This window comes from Bacillus rossius, unplaced genomic scaffold (genome assembly GCF_032445375.1).
Source record: "Bacillus rossius redtenbacheri isolate Brsri unplaced genomic scaffold, Brsri_v3 Brsri_v3_scf153, whole genome shotgun sequence".
NCBI classification, from domain to species: Eukaryota; Metazoa; Arthropoda; class Insecta; order Phasmatodea; family Bacillidae; genus Bacillus; species Bacillus rossius.
Window position 1 is genome coordinate 54442 of NW_026962325.1, and position 21250 is coordinate 75691.

The window sequence follows — 21250 nt, forward strand, 5'->3', positions numbered from 1 at the left end:
AGGTTGTAATGAACATCCTTCAATGAATATAACGGCATATAAAACAGCATTTCTGTTTTAGCACATTTTATCACCTGATAAGCTAATAATAAATTAAAAAAAACCGGGGCAGGCATTACAAAGCACGTTTGCAAGGTGTAAAGTTTCCTTTCTAAGGCCCGATTCACACCTAGGAGGCGACAGGCGGAGGCGCGGCGCAGGCGCGGCGGGAGGCACGCCGCGTCGACGCTTCTTCAGGTTATCAAATGAGTCAGTGTCCACTCAGGCGATGGGGTGGGGGCACACGCCACCCCGCTTCCGACGCGCCTCTTCCTCGCCGCTTGCATCAGTTTGGAGAAGCGTGCCTCTCCAAGGCCTCTCGAATATCTCACGTTCATTTTATTGCAGTATTCATATTTCTGTGATATGATAATGCGTGACGACCCAGCATTTAATTTTGCATTTTGTGAGTTGGTGGAGAAGTTGCAGAGGAGGACGCTCGTTTCGCGATGTGCCGGCTAGGCTGCGACAGGATTCTTCACGGAATAAAAGGAGCTCGTGAAAACGGACATCATCGCATTATCCTTGTTACCATCTACCATTCCTTTCACATACGCAAAGTTCCCTCCTGGTCCCTTACTTTCCGGTCCCGGCCACGTTGGCCTGAACTCACTTCCTCACCGACGAGAGCTACATGGGCAAATCAGGACAGTTCACCACAGGAAATTAGGGACCATAGGCCGAGGGACGTCATATAGCGCCCAAATAGTGTGGCCGTAAACGCACATGAATGCACGCATGCGCACGCGAACGCACGTAAGCGCACGCAGACAGGACGGAAGCAGGTGCGACAGCGTGGCGTGAGAGCGACGCGAACTCGAGACGTCTGCGCGAGATTACGCGGCGTTGGAAGGCGCGAACCCGAGACGTCGGCGAGAGATAATCGCGGCGCGGGAGCGGTGCGAACCCAAGATGCAGGCGACAGATAACGCGATGTGGGAGCGATGGAAACCCAATACATCGACGAGAGATATCACGGCGCGGGAACGTCGCGAATCGGAGACGTTTGGCGCGAGATAACGTGACGTGGGAGCGGTGTGAACCGGAGATGGCGGGCGGTGCCACAAGGATCGTTGGCGCGACAGATAACGCGACGTGGGAGCGCCACGAACCTGAGACGGCGATGCAGCAAGGAATTTCGGTGCAAGATTATGCCGCGGGAAGACGCAGACTGTATTACCGATCAGCCAGACACTCCCGATAAGCATGGACGACTTCCAGGAAGCGTACGAGACCTGGGCGGAAGCGGACTTTCCAGAGCCCGGCGAGAGCTGCGAGCACTTCGGAAATTATGAGTGTGGATTTTTCTTCGAATACCAAGCATATGGTATGACAATGTGCGGTGCAGATTCATGCCCCGGCGGGACATCTGATGGGCGGATCTGCGATACGTGCGGGAATATATGGCACAAGGAGTGTTCACATCTGGTCGCGCGAGAAGAGGAATGGAAGTGCGGCTTTACATGTGACCAGTGCCGAGCGAAGCTTTGTGTGGGTGATGCCCCAAGTGTCACGACCACGAGGATCAAGGGGTCACACTGGGCGGACGCCAACACACTGCGTGAGTCGACGATACTCCCGATGTCACAACAACCGACGCCGCCCCCAACGTCGCCGCCCCCAGCTGCCGTAGGGGCTCACGAGGGGCTGATGCGGTGCGAACCGGCTGTGATGCCACAACCGCTTGTCACGCACATCAACGAGGGCGTGCCACTACCGCCTGTCACGCACGTCAATGAGGGCGTGCCACAACCGCCTGTCACGCACGTCGACGAGGGCGTGCCACAACCGCCCGTCACACACGTCAATGAAGGCATGCCAGAACCGCTTGTCACGCACGTTGACGAGCACCTGCCACAATCGCCTGTCACGTACGTCGACAAGGGCGTGACACAACCGCTCGTCACACACGTCGACGAGGGGGGCACAACTGCCCGTCACGCACGTCGACGAGGACGTGCTACAACCACTCGCCACGCACGTCAAGGTCGTGCCACAACCACACGATACCAAGGGCGTGCCACGACCGCCGCCCCGCGGGCCACCTTGGAAGCGACACCGCCTGCTGCAGCGCGCGTTTCTGAAGGTGCCACGCCCCTTCCGCCCATCACGCGGGCCACCTTGGAAGCGATGCCGCCTGCTGCCGTGCGCGCCGCTGAAGGTGCCACACCCCTTCCGCCCACCACGTGGGCCACATTGGAAGCGACGCCGCCTGTCACGCACACCGCTGAAGGTGCCACGCCCCTTCCACCCGCCACGCGTGCCACCTCGGAAGCGACGCCCCCTGCTACCGCGTGTGTCGCAGAAGGTGCCACGCCCCCTTCGCCCGCCATGTGGGCCACCTTGGGAGCAGCACTGCTGCCTGAAGCTGAAGGGGCCGCGACGCTGCCGCCGCCGCCCACCTTGGCTGGCCCCATGGCGACAGGTATGGTCTGCACTGACACCACGAGGATGCCGGACTCACCAGGTTAGTGCTACAGTGCAACGGCCCAGTATATCACGTCCATGCGAGTAAATGAGAAGTTGACGGACATAATGGCCACGTCGGAGGGGGGACATTTGACGTCGACCCAAGTGCCGCCTCGGCTCCTTCAGGTCATTATGCCTCGTCAGTGTCCTCTCTTGCATTACTAGTGCAACCTAAGTGCAGTGCTACGAGCAGGGACGCACCCGCGTGCGCCCTGGAAAGTCAGAAACCGATCTTGTGTGTTGTAAATAATTTCTAATGTCCTTTCCTTTTTAATACTTTTCATTTCGGGATTTCTGTATATATTTTTAAGTGCTTATGCTGTGTCATATCATGTAGATCGGCAAGCCTGGCCCGCCACGCGAGCCGCGTCTTCCCCACCGGCCCATTTCCCCTTCCTCCCCTCCGCAGCCCGCGCGGGCGGGCAGCGGAGCGTCAGTCAGTTGCCAACTGGGAGTCGCACGGAGTGGACCTGCTTCGCTCCGCTCCGCGAGAGGTAGTACGGGGTCCGGGTCGCAGAGTGGATGAAACGTTCGTCTAACGACGTGGTCGTCCAGACTGTGACAGGATTCCTCGCCATAAGCCTCGTTTACAAGATCGTGTCTTCGTAACTCCGCAACTCATTCCGCTCGAGACGCACGCAGTGCACGTCTGGACCTTCCTACTTTTTTAACCTTTATATATCATTATAGAGTCGTCTACACATACCTCACGAGTCGCGAACGTGCTACGAAGCACCGCTGAACTTTTCGTAACTGGTACGATTCGCTACGGGACCGCATTCGCTGTTACGCCGGTTCTCATTTTGTCTCCAAGTGTTTGTTTCCGGCAGTCCAGGTCGCGGTAGAGAAGGACGCTCGTTTCGCGACGTGCCGGCCAGGCTGCGGCAGGATTCTTCACAGAATAAAAGGAGCTTGTGTAAACGGACATCATCGCATTATCCTTGTTACCATCTACCATTCCTTCCACATACGCAAAGTTCCCTCCTGGTCCCTTACTTTCCGGTCCCGGCCACGTTGGCCTGAACTCACTTCCTCACTGACGAGAGCTACATGGGTAAATCAGGACAGTTCACCACAGGAAATTAGGGACCATAGGCCGAGGGACGTATATATATGTATATGTATATATATTTAAATATATATATATATATTTATGTGGTAAAGTAAGGTTATTTTGCAGCACAGGTAATTTAGCAGCATTTTTTCCACTAGGCTAGAATTTTGTCTTTACTCGACAGGTAGCATAGGCTGTCCGCTTCGGAGCACACATCTGCTCGTTTCTTTCTAAACTACAGTTCGCTCCACAGAAATCGTGTAAACGTACGGTGGCGTTTCATATTGTGATGGAAGACCATTTTATACATCTTTTAATAATATTTTTTGGTAATTACATGCATGGAAGTAACAATGACTATACAATATACAGTTATAAGCGCCGAAAACATAGTTTTTTACCTTTCATTACAGAATTTTTTCCCCTTATTCTGATTGTGTTAGCAATCACGCCTTCTTTCTTAGCAATCTGAGACAAATTTTGAAGTAATGGTAGAATGTGCGGAAACAAGTATTATTTCCAGCTTTAATGAGCTATTTAGTTTTGTTTGATTATTACATTTGCATGTAAGGAGGTCTTTTTAATTTAGTTTTACAGTTATTAGATAAGTTTAGGACTATTGTCAAATTACCTACCCATATTTGAAGGTACCATGCGAACTTACCTGTCTATATTTACACAATTTGCATTTTCTTTGTTTTATGGAAACTGATTGTAAGTTATATAGAACATAAACACAGAGTTATGGTTTCACTTTACCCATGTTTCATTTACGAATTTAATAAAATATGATTCTTTTTTAGGTGCAGTTCTTTGTGTGATGTCTGTCAGCCAGATTATTTTCCGTAGCCCTATGTAAAGTGGAGCGAAAAATGTCTTCAAAAAGTCTAGTGATAAAAATTTGGCATACTACAGCAACTATGGCATATCTGAGTTACTCAGTGCTGCAAAAAAAGTGAAACATGAAAACTTAACTTTCTAAAAGGCTACTAAGATTTTGGTGTACCATATAATACACTGAAAAAGTTCATTAAAGATAATGAAGACTTAGATCATCCTCATGTGCTTAAACTGGGTCGGCCGTACGCACTACCTGCAGACATTGAACAGCGTGTGTTTTACTTCATTATTGAAATGCAAGAACTTGGATTTGGACTCACAGTGACACAAGTAAGAAAGCTCGCGTACGACCTCGCCGAGTCTGTGAATCGTCAACACTTGTTAAATCCTGCTAAAAAAAATTTCCAGCAAATGGTGGTGGTCAAAATTCAAATTTGTGCTTAAGGGTTCCTGAAAATCTGTCTGCATTTCGTGCTTTAATGTCAAACCCTGTCATTATTGATGACTATTTCAGTAAGTTAGATGCCATTTTGTGTAAATTAGGAATTAAAGATCAGCCTTTAAGAATCTGGAATGTAGATGAGACTGGACTTGCTTATGTGGTCAAACCAAATAAGGTTGTTTGTCAAGTAGGGAAGAAATATGTTTACAAGAGAACTTATGGGGAACGAGGTCAGATCCACCTATGATTATATTTAAGGGGGTGAGGTGGAATGATAGCTTGAAAAACAAGTCTGCCCAATTCTCTTGTCAGACTTTTCCCAAAGGGCTGGATAAACTCAGAACTGTTTCTTGAGTGGTTCCATTTTTTTATTAGTTCTATTTCTGATGCAAGACCAATTGTTCTGTTGATGGATTCCCACAGTGCTCATATCGGACCAGAGGTAATACAAGTTGCTAAAGACAACCAAGTTTATCTTATGACATTCCCTCCTCACACGAGTCATTTGCTACAGCCGCTTGATGTGGGTGTTTACAAGCCTTTGAAGAGCAAATTGTTAAAATAGCTCGATGAATTCACGCTTTTGCATCCCAATGACAAGCCAGATCGTTCTAACTTTCATGAGATTCTAGGCCCAGCATTTGTTGATAGTTTTTCTTCTTCAGATATTGTAAATGTTTTCAGGAAATCTGGAGCATGTCCTTTTAATGCTGACGCTGTTACAAGTGAGGCTTTAGCTCCAAGTAGACTGACAGATAATTTCCTCACACATGCGCCTTCAGTGGGAAATTCTACTAATTGTCCACATAAGGAAATGACTACAGATAGTCCAACAGAGTCACAAATCAGTAGACATGATGATTACCAATGCAGGCCTAGGACTATTTCAGAGGAAGAAGAAATTAATCGATTACTGAATGTGCCACATTTTCCAAAAATGAATAGGTCAGCAGAAGAAAGTCAATCTAAAAAAAAGAAAAGAAAGACTGTAGCGAAACACCTTATCAAAGAAAAGTCGGCTAAATGTGTCAACCCACCTGAGCCTCAGCCTGGATGTTCTGGACTTCAGAGTCGAACTAGCCGACCTAGCCATAATATCGAGAAGACACATCAGTTAATCACAGATGATTGGGATTGTGATGTGTGTTCTCAGTTCTTTTCAATGGGCTTTTCGAAGAAGACTGGCGCAAAATGGATTCAGTGTTCTTTCTGCAGACTACCATACCATGAAAATTGCCAGAAATGTCCTAACGACGAAGTAGTCTACATGTGCGACATTTGTGGTGGAAAATCTGACTTCGATGATTCTGATTAAAAATCAGCATGTTCAAGTAATTTCAGTATGTGTGAACAATTTTATTGTTGCGAAATTACCTTACCTGTGTTCCAAACTTACCTCCCTTATTGCAAACTTACCGTACTGCACAAGTGTTGACATTTTTCTTAATAATTAAAGAAATTGGGGTGAAAAGGCAGACATTTGTTATATGAGGTTTATTATATATGTTTGTTGTATGAACAAGTGTTTTTTGTATTTATCAAATTTATATTACAATGATAATTCATAATTTATCAGAATTACTGCAAAATTACCTTACTTTACCATATATATCTATACTAATATTATAAAGCTGAAGAGTTGGTTTGTTTGTTTGAATTATTGCGCTAATCTCAGGAAACACTGGTCCGATTTGAAAAATTCTTTCAGTGTTGGATAGTACATTATCGAGGAAGGCTATAGGCTATATTATATTATCAATAACATCAGGGATCCTTACTAAAAGTCCAATTTAGAATCAAATGCGTTGGAGGGGGTTAGATACAACATGCAGTACACGTACGAAGTGTGTGTTGACAATGCCGCAGGCCCTAGAAGTTTATTTCCTATTGCCTATTAACATTGTTGCCACGCACTAGATGCCTTATCATTCTTACTTTTCCCATACAAGTAAAAAACACCCATGTGATATTAACAACGAAGCAATCAATACCCTCATAAGAGTTCAATTAGTATTTAAATACTTTTTATCACTTTAAATCGTAAACCTAAACTATTGTTTTTTTTCTATCTCTCTGTGTTAAATTTGTTTTTTATTGCCCTTTTTTTCAAGTATATATATTTTACAGACTTGAAACTTCACAGTAATGTTCCTTATGTTACGCAGGATGACATTTTCCGAAACTTAGATTCCATGGGTGGTTAAAACCAGGCAACAGTGGGTACTTTGTCTGCATGAGAACAGGATTTTGCATTGTTCATGCCTTCTGCGTCTCCATGGCAACGGGCATCGCGCGGCAGTGGCGTACCCACAAGGAGGGTCATATATAATGACCGGCGCAAGAGTGATCTGCCCGTAGACTGACGAAGTGAAGTACGGGTACATCAGTTGTACGTTGCGTGCACGAGTCGGGAAACCATCGGTGCTATTCATTTTCTCTCGGTTACATTATACAGCATTGTAATAAATTTTCTCTGAATTTTTTTATTTACCATTACTGTAAATGGGAGATGTGTCTTAATTTTTTTCCATTAGTATAGCCGTGCGAAGCCGGGTAGGGCAGCTAGTATATATATATATAAAGTAAATTTTTTATGATTTTTTTAATTTTTCTCATATTACTAAGTCAATTACAGAATTTCAAGATGGCAGTTCAGGCAGCTGAAAATATTTTGATGGATGCCACAATAATAATTGATACTGCAATCTAGCAGAAAAAGATTAAACTAAAATGGTGATGACATGTGTACTACAAAACACTAGTGCTCCTGTTATCGAGTATTAAAAACCAGATAGTAATAGCACCCTTAAGCAGGCCATGTGTGCACTATGTGACAGTAGTGCTCCGGGTAGCGAGTATTGAAAAATAAAAATTGGCTGTTCGGTCTCAAAAGGAGATGCTATTAATCTTTAAAATTCAGAAAATTTACAAGTCCGAATATGTGTGCTAGATTTTTATATAGGTACCTTATTTAATTCTCAGTCTGGTAAATGTCTCGATGGCCGTTCGCTTAAAGGAGTATGTTTCCTAATGCAGAGGTCCGAGCTATCATGATTCGAAGTACTGCAATTACAATATGTCGATGAGGGTCTTAACAACATTGGTAGGTAATGAAACATCGATCTTATGTGCATGAGACAGAGCAGTGATGGTGCTCTCTAGGATAAAATAGCAGAAACAAAGATGGTGGTATCCAAGGTGCCAGCCTGCCGCAGAACAGAAAAACCAAGATGGTGGTTGTGACATCAACCAAGATGGCAGCCTCCAGGAGACGATAAGATGGTGGACATGATTTTACAATCGAAAAAAAGTGGTTGTGACATCAGATCCAAGATGTCAGATGTGACATCAGAATTAAATATAGCAGGCATGTGATATCAGAATTCAAGATGGTGGAATCCAAGATGGCGGATGAGGTCTAGATTATCCAAGATGACTGTCGTGGTATAATCCAAGATGGCGGACCCAATCCACATTCCACTTCTTGACTCATGTAGCAGGAGGAACAATTATATACCTACTACTGATATGGTTTGCATGTCTAATACATAATATTCTTTATTTCACTTAGCTGTCAAAATTCTCACACATGTGACCATTTTTAAGGGTCAGGTAAAATTAACTAAAATTTTCTGAAAGAAGAAATATTAACAATTTCTTGAAGTAGTGTGTCATTGCTATTAAACCTAAAATGTTTTAGTTCTGAACTCCAGTTGATTCTCCTTATTAGTAGGGCACCACAAACAATAAAAATTTAAAATCGGCAGGTAATTATGGAAAAATAATGTGAATTAAATATTTTTTTTTATATCATGGAAGTTTAACCACTGAAAAAGTCTACATGTTTACCAGCATTTCACTCAAATACACAATAATGACCTAAAATGTGATGCACCTCCTTAACACAATTAATGGATGGGGGAAGCGGGAGTAGCCTGAGGAAACCAACTAGTCATGGTAATAACCATCACTTTTCCCACTTGTGGAAAATCAGTGTACACCCTCGTTCGAAATCGAACATGGGTAGCCTTGGTGGGAGGCAAGTAAAACAATAACTCAACCACCCATACGTGGTTTTAGGGCGCTTTAAAAACCAGGTATAAAAAAGCGCCATCTTTGGTCTTGGGCGAGAAGAGACATCAGCTCCCGGCCAGTGCAGCAATAGGACACTGTCAACTAACCAACAAACTAAACTCCACGACAATTTTAGATTATGTTACGGCAGGGACTGGAAGTAAAGCGCTACTAGTAACGACGTTATTTGTAACAGTTACTTTTTATGGTAACGATCGTGGAAACGCAATATATTAAGTTTTCAGTAACTGTAACTGTAACTGAATTACAGTTTTCTGCCTTAAAGTAACGATAATTGTCGTTACTTCTTGCGTTACATTTTTTAAATGTATTTCTTACTGAACGAACAACGATTTATTGATTTTTTCAATCCAAAAACGAAAATCCCGACAAGCATATTATTTGCGATGGTATTGCTTGTACTTGTAAAACTGCTGTTGGCTAGCCTGCTTTCGTATTTTAATTGTCATTTATTTAATATTAGCGATATGCGGGTTTACTGCTGTGCTGTTTGATAATTTATCCTACCTGTGCACATGCGCGAAAGCAATGACAGAATCTAATGAAGCGAGAAGCCGAGAAAGCAGTCCAGAATTTTCGTTGCCGTGCCTTTCATATTCTAATTTTTTCGAAGTTCGGTCGAGTGATAAAAAAAACCTTAATGTGAAGTGCTTGTTGTGTGGTGCTGCAAACAATTTTGTAGTGTGAACTAATTACTCAGTGTAATTTAAGACCTATTAAAAATTTTCAGTTTAAATAAACATATATATTTACTAAACACAATATGTTTTATTAGCTTTTAATTATAACAATATTACGTATCAAATTTTTAGTTTTTCACAAAGTAACTGTTAAAGTAACTTACAGTTACTTTTCTCAGAACTGTAACTGTAACTGGTTTATTTTCAGTAGTGTAACATGTAGTTGTAACAGGGTTACATTTCCAATGGAATATTTGTAACTGTAACTGAGTTACGTTTTAAAAGTAACTTTCCGGTCCCTGTGTTACGGTTCATAGCAACCTACGGTTGGTTCAGTTTTAATCAATGATGAAGTGGTGCATAAACTTTCATAATTTTATGTATAATAAACTTGCTTGGTTTATTACAACTCAAATGAATTGTGCCACACAATAAAAAATACAAACATAAAATTCTCCAGAAAAAAATGAAAAACATAATATGTAAACGAACAATTAAAATTTATAACTGTTCATGTAAGTTCTCTGCTTCTGGTTGACAATGAGTGTATTATGCTGCTGGAGCTTTCCATTCTTTCGTAAATGTCTTCTAATTTATGTCGATGGATCGACGATTGTGCTTATGAAGAGCGGCACCTCTCTGATCCTGTCGACAATTATCGCGATGAATGGGTGATCCACGCGGATTTCCTGTAGATCCAAAAATACTGGCGCAGACAGAGCCACAATCTGCCCAACTGCAAAAGAAAACACACGCAATATTGTATTTCCACATAAAGGATCGCACTGTGCACAGAAACATTTTGAATCTGCAATCCGCATGGGCATTTATTTGATGGACAAACAAGAAGCACACAAATGACTATGTAAAATATATGTGTGATCACTGAAATGTTCAGAGTAGGTTAAAGGCCAAGCAAGACAAGTAATCTGCATCCAGAATAAAAGAATATTTGAGTTGACAAGCTTTAAATATATTGCACTAGTTGCTTGTACATTTATGAAATATTAATTGAGGAGCATTTTCACAAAACTGGTTAACTACAAATTTAACGATGTAATCATATATTTTTCGGGACAAGGAACCTATTTCCGAAAAAAAGTTATCACTTTTTTTGTCACCTATCTACCATAGCGAATCGTGGAATTATTTTTTAAAACATTACATGTACATGAGCTTTTACAAAACATTTTTTTCTAAACAAGATATAATGGCAGTGGCGTGTATTCAATAGACGCTAGGTAAGCAGTGTTTACCCTGTTGTTTTGTTATGTTGCTTGGCGTAATGTAATAATTTTTCTATCTGGTAATTTCATCTCGTGTGCCAATGCGATGCGATCACCGTAGCGGGTGCGTCGGTTAGCGTGTCACCCGGTTGTTATGGTAACGTGAAAGCCGGGCGGGTGAGGTGGCCGGGTGGAGGGGGGGGGGGGGAAAGGGTTCCTTTGGTAATGTTCGCTCAAGACCCGCTAGAGCAGCAGGCAGAAGTTGCGTTGTGTCGTGCAACAAACAAATACCGGTACAAATTTTATTTTTACAACTTATAAGGCAAGTTTTCATTGCGCAACAGTGCCCGTTTAAAGAACATTTTATTCTGTTTGGTGTTTACTGTTTTCGTTTTAAGTGCTAGCCAGTGAGAATGTAAACTTCATCTGCGACTGCCGTCCATGTGCCAACAAGGTAAGCTGTGAGTTCCGCAGCGTATGCTGTCCGGGATGAAGCAGGACTCTCAACCCGGCCCCAGCCGAGAACACAGCCACTGCGTCGTTTGCAATTTTTTGAGTTCTGATTTTATTTCTTTTTCTTTTGAAGATAAAAAAAGTGTTTGGCAGTGGAGAGACCGACTCCTGATTTAGACAAAAAAACAACAGGAAAATCTTTTGTTAGATATTTTAATTGTAATTTATATTCGAAAAATGAGTAGTTAACAGGCTCCCCAATACTTGGAAAACTGTTTTATTGGCTTTGTATGCTTTTTGCCACTGTGTTTCCGTACCATGTGCGTCTCTGCCTGAGGACGGGAGCAGATAGCAGTTTCCGAAACGTCGCTTGTTTCTGTTTTAGAAAACTGTTGTGTTTGTTTCGTCTTTTCGTTTGGTCGTGTTTTTGTCTCGTTTTGACTGTTGTGCTGAATTTTTTGGGTTCAATATTTTTTGTGCTGTTATCATTTGTGGGGGTTTTTTCGTTTATCTATTTGTTTTTTGTTTTTTTGGAAAACTATTGTGTTTGTTTCGTCTTTTCGTTTTGCTGTGTTTTTTGTCTCGTTTCAACTGTTGTGTTGAATTTTTTTTGGGTTCGGAATTTTTGTGCTGTCATCATTTGTGTTTTTTTTTTTTCGTTCTGTTAGTCCATTTTTCTTTGTTTTTTCCTTGTTTGTTGAAAATATTCCTGTTGTGGAATATTGTGTGGCGTTAAATCCTGACAACTGCAATTTTTGCTTAATTTGTGTTTTTTGTCATTTGTGTTTTTTTTGTAGTTTTCTTCTGCAGACATACATGTGCTAAGAAATAGCGTATGTCCAAAAGCCTACATCAAGTCATGCACTCCCATTGCACAAATCTTTCAAAGATAATAAGAGAGGTTTATGTTTTTTTTTGATGTGTCTGAAAATCGCTCTGCTGAGGCCATTTACAACATTGTTGACCAATTAGTGGCTGGTTATAGCTGCGAGAAAAGACTGGTAGCTCAAAGCTATGATGGGGCTGCTGTTATGGCTGGTAATTTGAATGGCCTGCAATCGAAAGTAAAACAAAAATATCCTCAGGCTACATTTGTTCACTGCATGGCGCACAGGCTAAATTTGGTGTTATCACAATCTGCATGTTCAATAAAAGACTGCAGAATATTTTTGAGTACATTAAGTGGATTGGCTGCATTTTTTACGAAGTCTACAAAACGTACAACGACCTTGATGATGTTGTAAATAAGAGATTGCCTCGAGTTTTAGCCACACGGAATTTCAATTCGCGCTTAGTTGGCTCAGTACATGAATACCGAGACGAACTTATTTGCCTGTTAGACAAAATATGTGACCCTGAAGAAAACTGGGATCAAGATTCTGCCATAAGTGCTAAAGGCTTTCTTGCTTCATTGAACGACTTCAACTTCAATTTTCTGTTAAATGTTTTTGCTGACATTTTCCCTCACACAGATGTTTTGTTCAGTATTCTGCAGACTAAGCTGCATGACATTGGGTACTGCACTTCAAAAGTAAAGGAGTTAGCACAACTTCTTCAAATAAAACGAAACAATTTTGAAACAATTTAGGAGAAAACAAAAGTTGAAGTAAATTCCGAAGCACAAGAACTCAAAAGAAAACGTTTTGAACACAGTGATAGTAGTGATCTAAAAAAATTTTACAGGCGTTTGTACTATGAAATTATTGACACATTTATTCAGCAAATGAGCGACAGATTTTCCAGTTTAGAATCTCTGCAGTTCCTAGAATTTCTAGAACCAAACAACTTTACAAAACATCGAGAATGTTTTCCCAAAACTAGTTTGCAGTCTGTATTAAATCTGTATGGTAATTTCTTTGATGTTGTTTCACTGCGAGCACAACTTGTTGCAGTTTATATGGCCCAGGAATTTTCAGGTAAAAATTTATGCGAAGTTTTATTATTCATTTTTTTCTAAAAACTTAGAGGTAGCATATTCAGAAGTGGTTAAGTTGTGTAAACTGACATTAACTATTCCTGCTACTAGTGCCTCCACAGAACAAAGTTTTTCAGCACTGAAGCGAATAAAGACATACAGCCGTAGCACACAACAACGACAGACTTTCAAAACTGGCATTATTGTACATTGAAAAATATTTGCTGTGTGAAATGCAGAATGAGCAAAATTTTCATGACTGTGTAATAAATGAGTTTTCAAAAAAAGAGAGAAGAATCGAGCTTACATATAAATAACATTTTATTTGGTGTCTTGTATTATATTTTAATTCGTTTTGCACAAATTTCAAATTTCAATATTTTTTTATAAATATTATGTACCAATTAATGTATTATTGCATATTGCTTATTTTAGTCTATAATAGATATTGTGTTTCTAGGCCATTATGGTCGTTCGTGCCTTGTAATACATTTTTTTAACTGCACTTAAAGTGTTTCTATAGATAAAAATAAAACTATTGTATGTATTTATAGTCTGCCCGCCTTATCCGCGGACTTCGCATCCGCGGTTGAAAAGTAAATAAATAAAAAACGTAAAAGCCAAATATGAAATGTTTGAGAAAAATATCGCGCTTAGTTAGTTCTAATGTAATCAGTAGCTAAATTGTAAAAACAAAACTGTTTTACTTTTATCTTTATTATCCAAGTTTAAAATGGTGTAAAATTGTTCTCGACTTGTGTGAAAAATCTCGTCAAGTTAATTTTTGTGTACTCAGTAGTGCACTTTTAAAATAGAAAATGTTTCCCTAACGTTGCCTTTATTTTCTAATTTTAAATTCGTGTAAAGTTTTTCCTTGACATGTGGGGAAAAAAAACTCTAGTTAGGTTTACCCCGCAAATACATTCCAGCGTTTCTCAGTTTCCACCTCATTCCCCTGATCGCCGGAGCTCTGCCTAAGGATAAGGCGGGTCTACTGCGTATTATATTTTTGTGAGCGTATTTGTATGTTATGTAATAACCCTCTCTTCATATTGCAGTTTAACTTTAATAGTTTTCTGTCTCCGAAAAGATAATAATTTTGCTCCTGGTTGTAGCAGCTGGAGTAATTTGACGGGTACAAGAATGTATAGGCCTACTTAGAATAAAGTACATTTTATACTTCTACCCGGAACACTGCAAAAATAGCCCCATTTTGCACCTAGAAATACAAATTTTTCCGGGGAAGGGCTCCCGGGTGAGGCAGCTTACCCACACAATAACTCCACCACACGCCACTGTATAATGGAAATTACCCTCTGTCTGAATATTCCATTTGCGAGGTATTCTTGCAGTTAGTCATAAAAAATGTTTTACAGTTCAATATTATATGCTTTACTCCGTAGCGTAGTCGGATACACACCGGCTGACGGTGCGATGGGTTCTGCGTTCGAGCCCTGGGTAAGGCATGGTTGTTAATCTACGTACGGATATTTGATTGACGATATGATAATAAAAAGGCCTCGACTAAGAAAAGGCATCTAGTGATGGTTGTAGGCGAAAGGTAATAACCAATTTAAAAATAATCCTATCCTTTGTTTAATTGAACGATTACATTTGTTTTCACCAGTGCAACTAGTTGAAAGAGGAAGAAAACGTCGAAGGTTCGCTCCAGAGAAAACAGTAACGAAGAATGTGAGTGTGATAGGACCAGACAACCTATACACATGGGTTAGGAGATGAATTTGATAGTAAACATAAGCGATCCAAATATATGCATCAGCACTAACACATAGATTTAATACATTTTAAACAAGGTTTTTGCAGCTACAACAATAAAATTTAGCAATATGTATTTTTATTACCTAAATTGTATGGCTGCAACCGAACCTGCTAGATGGACAACTGAAGTTACGGAGAAAAAAAAAGACATGTTTGTATTTGCTAAAATGTTAAAAATGAAAATAGAACTGACATAATTGATTGTGCAGCCACTTTTAAAAGTAGTTTAGGTGTTTCACGTGACAAACTTCAAAGATTATCAAGAAACTTTCAAATAAATGGGAAACTTCCAGTGGGGAAAAGGGGTGGTGCAATCTGAACATGTAAGGAGGAATATACTGAAATATAATACTCCAGAAAATACCTGCCATTCATATTTACCTCCACAATTAAATACAAAGAAAATGTGGGAAAGGTTTTGTAGAGAACGTGAACAAAATTAATAATCAAACTGCCATTGTCAAAATATGTATGTATTTTATGAAACATTTTAATTTAGGTTTTGGTAACCCTCGCCAGATTCCTGTTTTAACATGTGGTAACCTCTTATTAAAACTTAAAGACATACCTAACCTAGAAGGAAAAAAAAACAATTCGTACTGAATATAGAATTCATAAACTTAAAGCAAAAAGGTTTTTTGAAATCCTCAAACAGCAGAAAGAGGGACAAAGAACATTGTGCTTTGACTGCCAACAGAACCAACCACTCCCTAAACTTCCGATTGGTGAAATATTTTATAACCATCAAGTTTGGTTTTATAACTGCACATTCTTGCAGGTTACAGAAAACAATACAAATATATACTTGGCTTGAGACCCAGCGTGCAAGAGGGGCAAATGAATTAGCATCTGCACTGAAAGATTACATCACAAAACTGGAACAAAGGCTTCTTCAAGAAGGAAAACATGACAATGTTTGGCATCTGTTTTCAGACTCTTGTGGTTTGCAAAATAAAAAAATGATGGCTATGTTAATGCGTATCGTAGAGTACTCTAAAGTGTTATGGAAAACTGTGCATCACTTTCCTGGAAGGTGGAACAGTTATATGCCTCCCGATAAGATATTCGGAAATATCGAGAAAGTCTACAGGCGTGTGGACACTATTACTGTTCCGTCACAATATCATGAAGTATTAAATAAATTTGGCACATGTCTAAGTTAAGAAAATAATTGCGTGATTTATGATATGAAAAGTGCAGCTAGATCGATTCTCAAGAAAAAAATTACCATTAAAAATGACAGATTTTCTGATACATAAAAAAAATGTTAGTGTGAAAACTAGTAATGCTGGTCCTGTCATCGATGTTGAACCATTGAAATGTGATGTTAGGAATCTCAAAACTAGGGACAAAGTAGTATGTACAAGTAAAATATTGAAACCACGATAGTGAGAAAAAAGATGCAAATTTTAAGAAGCTTATAACATTCTTTGACACAACTTCCGTAGAAGTCACAGCTTTTTACAAACAGGTTTTCTAAGACTGCATAAAAATATGACAATACCAAATCTGTTACCTATGATTAACAAAGATTTATAATGTTGAAATGTTGAACACTGTAGGCATGTGTGCGTCTTTCACCTGTTTCACCTTATAATATAGTCCATTAGAAATATATTTTGAAGTGAAACTTCTTTGCTGAGGGGGTAAAAATTTTCGAGTGTTACGGAAATTACGATCGGATGAGACAAAATATGTGGTGGGGAACTGGGAGAGGAGGTGAATAGTTATGTAGGTGGTGGGGGAACCGATAGATTAGACGGCTCCCTCCAAGGCAGTGAAGTGAAGAGGGCGAGCCATAACCGAACAAGCGACGGGCTTCGTGTGCATCGGGACTGTGTCGTGTGAGACAGATGGGTGAGTAGAGCGAAGGAGTGTGTTGAGACAGAGGTGCAAGGTTAGAGACGAGCAAAAAGGAGAGCCACTGTCGAGCCGAGCTTATATGGGGACGGTGAACTGTGGACCAATAATGAAAGAGTGTTTAGTTTGTGGACAGACATGTTAAGTGATGTAATTAAATTAATAATATAAATAAAAGTTAATAAAAAAATTTGATTAATTGGTATATCCTTTTCGAGCCTGTTTTCCCACTCGTAACACTACCAATGTGACTGGACAGATAACACATGATTCATAGGAGCAACAGAGGTACCTGCTGCCGCTGATGCAACACCTCCTTCTTCGTCTATCTCCATGGTCGCCTTCTGAAGGACATCGGACACGGACAAGGGCTCGCTGGAGATGCCACTAAGGTCAGAGCGTCCCGCCTCGAACACTTCCGTGATCCCCAGCTGCAAAACAGGTATGCCTTGTCTCAGACACGCCAATGGAAACTATGAGCCCGGGGGAAAAATGTATAGTTTTTCCAAACCCACAATTAAAAAAAAAAAAAACATGTGAGCGAGTGTTTCAGAACTCGCCAGTGATGTGTAAACATCTAACCTCGGTAGCGAGAGAAAACACTTATAATACCAAACTCGGACACGAACCGAGCGTAATAAATATACTAAAATTGTGTTTTAAACTACATTTCTGGACGCGAATCACACGTAGTTTCCAAAGCCGCCCCTAGAATTCTTTACCGGAGCAGCTACGTCAACTACTGAATCATTTGATTAGTAATTCAAAATTTTAAACTATATGATGAGACAGCTCCTATAAAAGCGAAAAAGACTAGAAAAAAATACTAAACATATCTACAAAATTACTATAAAGGATACATGCCGGCCCACTGTTATTTCATTTTTGATTTCAGTATTTGGCCGTAACTAATGAAAATGTTTAATCCGCCCGCTTGGTCTAGTGGCTGGCGTGCATGGCTCCCGAGTTCAATTTCCGGCCGGGGAGGGGATACCTGAAACCTTCTCCCTGGGTTCAAGGACGGGGACGCACCACAACGCCGAAATACACTAACGCCGAAAAATGTCATTGCAGGACTTCCACAAAGGTTAGGTTAGGTTAGATAGGTTAGGTTAGACTAGGTTAGGTTAGACTAGGTTAGGTTAGGTTAGACTAGGTTAGGTTAGGCTAGGCTAGGATAGGCTAGGTTAAGTTAGGTTATGTTATATTACGCTAGGTTAGGTTAGATTAGGTCAGGATAGGTTTGAGTGTGGTATTTCGGCGTTAAGGTACATTTAAGAAACACACACAAATTCATTCAGTTGTTATTTCGGCATTGTGGTACACAGCAGTTTTCTAGCTGTCGGCGTTGTGGTCAATTTTTACATTCGGCGTTATGATATTTCGGCGTTAAGGTAACGACCCCCTGGCCTGTGGCATAGTTTAATACGGCCCGCCTGGAGAATCTTTCAACGAAGGAATATCATCGTATATAACCACTGTCGTGTACTAACCTCTTTGTCTGCAGCTGACAGTGTTTAGAAGCCACAGTATTCTCACATACCTACATAATAAAATAAAGAAATTTTCATCCATGTATCTATATATTGTTTAACATTTAGTATTTTAATTTTTATAAGGTTTTCGGGAAATTTCTAGAATAATTAAATTTTAATAAAAAATCTTTGAAAACAGCGTTGCACTTTTCGTTATGGCCGCTATCTTGGAAAACCATAATTTTTATGGTAGAAATTTGGAAATTTTTTTAAAAATTATAATAAAATTTTATTAATCACATTTGAATAAAATACTATTTAAAAACGCACTAACGCCTTGAAGTCCTCGGTTCTAACCCGTAAGAGCAAAAAAAAAAATGTCGCTAGAACCATCTTCCATGGAAGCCACCTGCCGAATGACCTGCCACCACCAATACGAAGATATATATCATCAGCTGCTATAATGTCATGTCAGCTATATTTTTCGTCTGCCTGAGGCCTCCATCATGTTTTCGTCTACTAGAGTCCACTGACATCATGTTAGTTTAATTCTTTGTTCACCATACCTTTGACCTTGACTGTTGGTATTGAACTTTGACCTTGAACTTTGACCTTGACCTTGAACTTTTACCATGACTTTGAACTTTGACCTTGAACCTTGTCCTTAAACTTTGATCTTGACCTTGAACTTTAACCTTGACCTTAAACTTTGATTTTAACATGGATATTTGACCTTGACCATTTATTTAATTTTTTTGCCCTCATCGGGTTCGAACCGAGGACTCCAAACTCCATGTCGTAAGTGCGTTTAAAAAATTATTAAATTTTTATTAATTAATTTTTATAAATTTTAAATTTTTTTCATTAAAATCGGATAATAAATAAAGATTTTCAAGATGGCGGCCGTAACGGAAATTGCAACGGTGAAGTCATAATTCAAAATTGCTGAATTAAAAATGGTGGAATGTCCGAGAAAATAAAATGGCGACAATGATGTCATCCAAGATGGTGGATACAATATGGCAGATCCAATATGGCCGCCGCTGTCAAGGTAAAGGTCATCCAAGATGGCCGCCATGACGTTTTAAATCCAATATGGGTGTCGGCTCCAGGCTCCACCGCCTGTTGCCTGTGCCAGGAGCCCCATTTACATACTACTTAGGTTCATATCGGGTCATTAAAAAGGTCTTGAGCAAATTAACTGAAATTTCAACTTATTCGGATAACTACAAAATACAGATAACCAAGATAAATTACATAACTGAAGGTATGTCTTAAATGCTTAGAGACCTCCCTCCTTCCCAATACAATTTAATTAAAAATCTAAACAATGATGCGTGGCTGTAAAACGTTTGTCATGACTCCTTTAAAAAGTATGTAAATGGAATAATGAAACAATCAAGCCAGTGGACTGAGCTATGTAGGGGAGACCGGGGTAAGTTGGCGAACGGGGTAAGATGACGAATCGTATGTAACTAATTCAGAAACACAGATAGATGGTTGGCGCACCTGTGACCTTGTGTGTCACCATCTGCACCTACTAGGCAGGTGCAGCGGAATTTTCCAGTCAGTTTGAATGTGGCAGTTTTGAGAGGCAGTCTGTTTCGTGAGCCATTGTTGTAATATTGAAGGTACGTATGTTAAGCTATTACGAGAAAAGAGTCCATTTGTTTTAAATGTTTATATATGTAAAATGAAATGCTGACTTTTGGGAGTATTTTAGTGTATAGATTGTTGAAGAAAATTTGTTAATGTTGTTCGTGATTTTGGTAAAGCAAAAATACGGCTGCTGGGGCAAGTTGACGGGGGCAAGATGACGAATTCGTCATCTTGCCCCTGCAATCGTCAACTGGCCATAGGTAATGACAGTGCGAGCATTATTTTGTATTATATGTGTTATTTAAACCAATGATGTACAGATATGACGAACATTTAAGTAAAATAAAAATAATAATGAAATTATAAAATATTATAAATAGTTCCTGTGTTAATAGTCGTAACAATTTTGTTTGATTTTTTTGTAGATGCCTAGGCATATTTTAAGCGGAAAACGGAAAGGAGGCGTTGGAGTGACGAAGAGATAGATAGAAGAAGCAGAATGAAGAGAAGAAAAATGAAAGAAAAACTAAGAAAACTGAAAAACAAAGCTCTGATCATTCTGTAGCAAAACCATAAAGCCTAAATAGCGTTTCTTGCCCTGCATGTGAAGAAGTTTACGTGGAACCTCCAAATGAAGACTGGATTCAGTGTTCCACATGTTCTGAGTGGTGGCACGAAAACTTTTCCAATTATGAAGTCAAGGAATTATATCAAAGTCGTTCAAATATGTTACAATATATCTTCTTTATATCCTGCACGTTGTTTAGTGTAGGATATCTATAAAACTATTGTTTACTTTGTCCATAAATATATATATTTTGGTTTCGTCATCTTACCCCAATAGGTTCGTCAACTTGCCCCACTCCTGGGGCAAGATGACGAATGTGCTAACTAATTGGTTTCTTGTCAATAACTTCGGAACTACGCAAAGTAATACAACCTTTTTACATATTTAGGTAGAAATTAGTATGTACTTCGTATTGGTACAAAATTAGATATTATATATGCTTATTTATCTGTTAAAGGCCATTTCAAAGCTTAACATCGTCAACTTGCCCCGGTCTCCTCTACCTATTTAATAATACAAAGGCATATACAAAGAATACGCATTAATACACATTTACTTAAAGCTAAACTAGTATAATCCAGTAATCTGTTATGATAAAAAAAATGAACATTTTCCAGTGACGAGGTTTGAATCAAGTCATAAATTACTCCTTAAATTTCACAAAAGCGCGCTCTACCGCTGCGCTATCGAGAATAGTTGAACTTAGGCAGGAGACTATGTATAATCAATATTGTAATGTCAGGTTTATTTAGAATT

At 40.0% G+C, this 21250-nt stretch overlaps 1 long non-coding RNA gene across 1 annotated transcript; it reads right to left on the reverse strand.

The window, feature by feature from the left end:
* Nucleotides 1-9980: 9980 nt before the first annotated feature.
* Nucleotides 9981-17485, reverse strand: LOC134543674 (uncharacterized). Its single transcript, XR_010077156.1, has 2 exons — nucleotides 17145-17485; nucleotides 9981-10355 (listed from the first exon to the last, which is right to left on the reverse strand). It is a non-coding gene; the product is annotated as an uncharacterized LOC134543674 (long non-coding RNA).
* Nucleotides 17486-21250: the final 3765 nt, after the last annotated feature.